This window comes from Poecilia reticulata, unplaced genomic scaffold (genome assembly GCF_000633615.1).
Source record: "Poecilia reticulata strain Guanapo unplaced genomic scaffold, Guppy_female_1.0+MT scaffold_196, whole genome shotgun sequence".
In the NCBI taxonomy this organism is placed as follows: Eukaryota; Metazoa; Chordata; class Actinopteri; order Cyprinodontiformes; family Poeciliidae; genus Poecilia; species Poecilia reticulata.
In genome coordinates, this window is record NW_007615020.1 from 378803 (window position 1) to 385599 (window position 6797).

General features: G+C 39.1%; 1 protein-coding gene across 1 annotated transcript in view; it reads right to left on the reverse strand.

Annotated features, from left to right (window-relative positions):
* abca2 (ATP-binding cassette, sub-family A (ABC1), member 2) overlaps positions 1–6797 on the reverse strand; it is a 151562-nt gene that overhangs the window by 144027 nt on the left and 738 nt on the right. The window lies entirely within an intron of this gene.

Consider the following 6797-nt stretch of genomic DNA (forward strand, 5'->3'; position numbering starts at 1 on the left):
AAAGGTAAACATCCACAGCGATTCCTGAAGTTTACCACCTCTAGGACATTGTTGCTCATACAATTACAAAGAAGTCTTGTTTTCCAGTTTGCTGGCTGAATGTTTCGGAGATTCATAGCTTTGGACAGCTATGATTCTAAGAAGTTTTTGGTCGGAACACAAAAAATGATATTAATGTTCSGTATGAAGAACCATTTCCGCTCTTCAGGGAACTGTGGAAGTCTGTGTGAAACCTGTTGATCAGTTTTTGTTAATGTTCTAACAATCAAAAACACAAGATRGCTTAGGAGCATATCACAGAATTTTTCATTCCAAACAGAACAAATTTTCCCATARGCCATGCAGGAACAGTCCAAAGCATTAAAAAATCCAGATATRTGAAATACTAAATTGCAGTATTTTCCGTTATGTACTAGTAGAACATGATGGCTTGTCAACAGAATATAAAGACTATTTTTGGTAAAGTACACTCTAAATGCCTTTATTTGTTCCCAGACAAGGTGGAAGAGTTCTGTGTGGAAYGCAACATGCTTCACTATAATGCWACAGAGAACATCATTGACATGGTAAACAATTAAACTGTACAATTTAACACTTCAAACACATTACACTTGCTAACTCATAACTGTTTTCTTTTTCTGTCCACTTCACAGATACAGTGTGACTACTGCTCAAGGTGGACGCACAAAGAATGTGCCTGTGAGGGATTTACCCCCTTCTCTAACAGGTGCTGTTTCTTGTGTACTTTATATATTCTAATTTATTTGGGTAAATGTATTGTGAACAGTGCTGACCTGGTGTTTCCAATCACCCTCATTGGGAAAATCCATTTTCTGAGGGAGGAGAGATGTATTTTGGATTTTGCTTGGGCCCAGATTGTTTTTGTTTCTAGTTTTGTTTTGAGTTAATTGTAACTGTGTAGACATTTTTTTAGGAATATATCCATCCCTCCATTTTCTGCCGCTTATATTTTAGGAATATAGTTTAGTACAAATGTTTGTTCTTTCTTTCTGGAAAYGTGAATGTCTCCACCCCTCGAATCTTTGTGGAAGCCAATCCTTTAAAAGCCAAGTGGTCCAGATGAGAGGAAGATTCTCCCTCTTCTTGTTGTGACTGGTATGTATGCTGTGAACTGAACTGAAACTGAAGATAAAAGAAAAATATTGAGAGCTCTAAAACTGCTGGCTCCAGTCTGGTTTCTCTTCGGTCGCAAACTAACAGCGCCACAGACATGGGAGACATGTTCAAATGGAATGGCGATCTGACAACGTATGATGATCCGACAGATATAGCCATCAGTTTGTCATACGCGTATGACAATCTGACAACGCATGGCTCTCTGACAGAACAGCGCCGTCTGCATCTCGGTTCAGAACCGCTGCTGAGTCAGCAGAGCGTCCTGATGCGCATCGGGTGGAGGAACAGCAGGTGGTTTCAGAATTCAACTGTAACCAAACGGGATCCGTTCATAATAAGTTTGGTTTGTGATGTTCCAAAAGCGCCATTGTGGTCAGTGTGATAATTTGACTCCTATAAGAGAAGCTATCCAGGTTAGAAGCTTCAATACGCAGGGTGACGCTGATCAGTTGAGGGATAGAAAAAGCCGACATTGTGCCCCATTGTCGCACATTACTCCGGTAGTCTTTTTGACCACTGGGTTTCAGTTAAAGTCCTGCTACAGATAAAATTTTCGTGTATCTGTACTTTACTTAAGTAGATTTCATAATGGATACTTTTGACTTTTACTCCACTACATTTTACACTAAGTATCTGTACTTTGTACTTCACTACATTTTTACATAACCGTCGCGTTACTCGTTACATCCAAGCGCTTTGCGTTTTTTCCATTAGAATGTGAAGTTCAGGGACTTAACGTGGTGCTGTAAAATCCAAGTAATAATGTGACTAACTAACTCCGTGTGTCTGTTGTCACCCATCGCCTCCCCCTCATTCGCATGCGGAGCTCCAAGACATGCGCAGTGGTTTCCTCTAAGCGTCACTTAGAAGGAAAGCTTAAAGAAAGGTAAGCTCTGTGGACGTGATGTTAGAGATGAGAGGGGTTCGGTGAATGCACATATGAAACTGGGGGATTCGGTACCTCAAAAAAGGTTAAGAACCACTGATCTAGGTGTTTTTATGGAAATGTGGATCTTTGAGATCAATTTGAGAACTAATTTTGATAGGTGCACTTAATTTTATTGTCACGTAGCGTGGGGTGCTGGTCTTGACTTGGTCTTGGGTAGGTGGTCTTGACTACAACTCTGCTACGTGGCTCCTTGGTTGCATGTCCTCCCACACCCACCCACCCTCTTTCCATCCCCTTTCTGTTGGATTTCTTTCAAAATAAAAGCCACTAGTGGCAAAAAAGTGAAGTTCATGTTATGTTAGGACAGGAGACCAGATGTTTCCATCCCTGAAATTATGATGCATAGAATYRCAWATCTAAGTCTAAACTATGTTGCAGAGTAAACACAATAAAAACATGCTTTATCTGTGGCATTGCTCATTAAAATGGCACATTTCTAATGTATTAAAATGAAATACGATCGGTAATGCATTCAGCCAGTACTTTTACTTTTAATRCTTAAGTATTTTTAAATGCCAGTACTTTACTTTTACTCAAGTAAAAATATTAATGTGGTACTTTTACTTGAGTACATTTTTGAGTACTTTCTCCCCCACTGCTGAAACCTCTCATCGAGACGATTTCCTTGAGCATAAAATATGTCTGTATTATTTCAAATGACTTTAATATATTTCATAAAACGCTTTTATAAAGCATGAGCATCTCTACATGATCTACCTCGGCTTTCTGAACACCTCGGTGTATGAGAGTATAGTCCAGTATGTGAGACCAAGGCCATCTTAGCTGATTGCTGACAAGCTCGCTCTGCTCCTGTCATCAATTCTGTGGACAGATTTAACGAGGCCAGACCCTGGCATCTTCATCTAGACACAGCTGCTACTATAATTAAAACAGAAGCTTATCAGAGTATCTCCTGTGTCTCTCCTGAGTTTGATGTTAGCAGGTAGACTTGCTAAAAATACTCTCCATTCCTCCTCAAACAAAAAGAAAAAAAATAAAACAAAAAGCAGACTTAACAACATCCATGCACAGGGAGAGAGCCAGCAGCCTGCAGAGAGAGGAAGCCTAAACTCTTATGGTGCTTTTCCTCTGGTAATTTGAGCACCAACTGGTTAATGTGCGGTTCGGTTCTACCCCAGGAAGTGAACTTTTCTATTATACGGTCCGTTCCTCACTATTGTGGGTGGGACTTGAGCAGCAGCAGCTGTGTTCAACTCTCTGCTGAGTTTTGCAGTATTTTAGAACCTTGAGGTTCTGGTTCTGATGGACTAAAATAATCCCATATATTTAACTTTGTCTTATAGAAATTCATTGCTGGCCCAAACATAATGATGAAGGCCCATATCAGCTGATTATTTTGCTATGCATGTAATTACAACCTTTTAGATTAGGCAATGCAGTCAAAAGATGTAAACCAATAGCCATGCATAAACTTTATTATTTTTTAAACCACATGAAAACTAAAATTTACATCACAAGTTAATATTATGTAGCGCTGGTGTTTAACACAGTGACGCAAATCGGCAGCTCCATCAGAAAGCTGACCAGAGCTGCACCGTTTCCCTCTTCTTTAGTAGTTACTGGCCGTATTTCAGAGAAACGAGCTGCTAATTCACAGTCATTCTGCTGCAAAAGTTCCTGCATGTGTTCCTGCCGCTGCTCCTGCTTATCCTCATAATTAAACTCTTCCATACAGCTCTCTGATAGCCTGTCCGCTGCCCACATCTAAAGTTAAATTCTAAAAGCTAAAGGTTGTTTTGGAGTTGGCAGTGACACAAATCACCAGCTAATCCATAAATGAGGTCAGCTGTCAAATGGTTTTGGTTTTTGGTGCAGTACCTCGATCGGTCCTGTTAGTACTACCCCTGAAGTAAAACCTGAGAACAGCCGGGCTGAGCCGCACCGGATCTGCTAACGGAAAACTAATCTGGCCGAGGCAGACCGAGACCGAACCGGTCAGAGGCAGGCTAGTGGAAAAGCGCCTTTCGAAACAACACAAACATCCCAGGAATAAACTGGCTGACAGGGAAGAACATTTCTGATATCCAACAAAGGATTAAAAGCTTCAGAATGTGCAGACTCACATGCACCACTTAGCTTAGACTACAGAAGGAAAAAATAACAGGTGACAGTCAGTTTTTTAGTTATTGCCCTCGAAACAGTTTGTTTTATACTGCAGACATCATTGAAGAGCATTAAATAAATATGCATAAAAGATATTTATATACAAGTCATGTCCCATGCATCATAAGCATTGCACAACAATTACCAGTAGGTTCCAGATGCTGTTGTTCACATTGATAAATTATTTGCAAAGAAATATTCTAAACCAATAAAAACCCAAAACAAACAAAGTTCTTCCAATTGTACTCAAAAAGCAGCAGCAACTTTATAAAACTAAGAAATAAATTCATGGTTTGGAAATGGTGTGGATTCAAACAGACAGCAAGGTGACTGCAGAAAGAGCTAGGCCGGTGTGTAAACACTCACTGGTTACCATGGTTACTCGTATTAACCTTGAACTTTTAACATTAGCTAGCATGTTGTTAGCCAGAGGACTAAATTTGTTTATCGCAGTGTGATTAAATAAGTTATGCTACTAAATTGACATTAGTTAATGAGAAGCTTTCTTTAATGTGAAGCATTAAATGCAGGTGAGTCAATAAATGAGAGAAAATGGCCCAAACGTCAGATATTACTTGCTACTTGTTCACAGTAAGATCATCAGCTCTCAATGAGATACATAAATGTACTGAAGAAAAAATAACAAAAAATCGGAATAATCTGCACATCCACACCAAGTCCAGTACCAATGCTATACCCAAACATAACAAATGCAGAAAAAAAATCTATTTCAACTACTAAATTATAAAACCCTAGAAGAAATAATAAGTCAATTAAGCTAAAGTTCCTGCTGTCTGGATGTCCTACACACACATTTCTTTAAGAAGTTCCTGCCTGTCATGTCATTAATGATCTGATCCAAATAGTAAACTTATTGCTCTCGTCAGGTGTTTTCCCCCAGGCTTTGAAAACAGCAGTTATCAAAAGAACAATCTGGACAAATCACTACTGCAGAATCACAGGCTGACCTCTGACCTCTGACCTCCCATTCATCAGCAAAGTTATTGAAAAAGCTATTTGAACAGTTAAATGGCTTCCTAACGACAACCAATCGCTTTGACTCCTTCCAGTCTGGTTTCTGGTCTCACCACCGCACGGAGACTGGCCTAGTCAAAGTGTTCATGTGTAACAATGGCAAATGTAATACTTCATGACTTTGTATTTTTGTGCYTTTACGATGTAAAGCACTTTGAAATGTCTTGTTGCTAAAATTTGCTATTCAAATAAAATTTTATTTGATTTACATTTTTATTAAAGAAAATTTCTGAATTCATATTTAGCGTTCAAAGGACAAATAAAATCATTTCGTCCTAGTTTTGTCACAATTGGAGGGAAAATGAAGATGTAGCTGCATCCATCAAGGCAGGTGATAAATTAAGCCTTCAAAAATTACAAATGCAGCGGCTTGAGGGAGAGGAGTGCAAGTTACAGAATCAATGTGGTAAAAATAAAACCTCTGACAACTGCAGACGCCGCAAAGCTGAGATCCGGAGTTGCGTCGGGTAAAGAGAAGTGATCTGCACTGGCTGCAAGTTGTGAATTATTTTAATAGCCTAATTGTAAACAGTTTAAATAGTTAGAATAATGGACTCTTGAATGCGTTCTGAAGGCAACGTGCAGTGGAAGATGGAACGTGATGTCGACTGATAAATTCCTCAATACGTTTCTACATTTGATCAATTTCCTTCAACTTCATTTGTTTTTGTTGGGTTCTTTATATTTTCACAGACCTCTGGATCCACAATCCACATTTCTAAGGAAGTTCCATGAATGATCACTTTCCTGAAACACTGGAAAGATGGATGGAAAGAATAAAACTGATCTAATGGTAGAATAACAGATTAAAAACAATAAATATTTTTGCTTTTTGGCTCATGACTATTTACTAATTTAATTGCTGATATAAGGTTTATTAATTAGAGCCCTTAATTTAAAAATTGTATTTTGTAAAACAGCTTCCATTTCAATTAATCGTTATTTTAAGGGAAGAATCTTAAAAAACTGAAGATTTTTAAGGGGAATCTTATAAGGGGAAGTCAAATTTTAGGAGACAAGAAACTTTAATGTCTTGTTGATTGCAATGTACCCACATTTTTCTCCCACCTGTGTTTTCCATCATCACCATGTCCCAGGAACTCTCCCATAGTGAACTGAGCTTGAATTATAAATCTCATATTCACACAGAGCTGCGGTGTCCCTTCTCAATAACTGAAGTTTACATTAAAGCAGGACATACACTAGATCTACACATCAAATTGTTTAGATAGATAGATAAAGATTTTTTTATTGCCTTTAAGCATAAATAAATCTTCATCTGAAGTTGCTGATGTTGGAGCTGAGCTGCTTTCCTCAAGTCTAATTTCTCCACAAACAACCTGTTTGACAGCCCGGCCACTTCCTCCGTCCTCCTGAACAAGCCCAGCCCGCTCATCTCTACCCTGCTGCCTCTGTCATCATCTGAGAACAGATCGGGTTCCGAATCGGGCGCCGGTTAAATAACGGAAGCAGGCGATGCAGCAGAGCTCAGGATGGCTCCCTCAATTCCCGTCTGGTTCCCCAGTAACAGTCCAAGAGGAGGGAGGGGTGT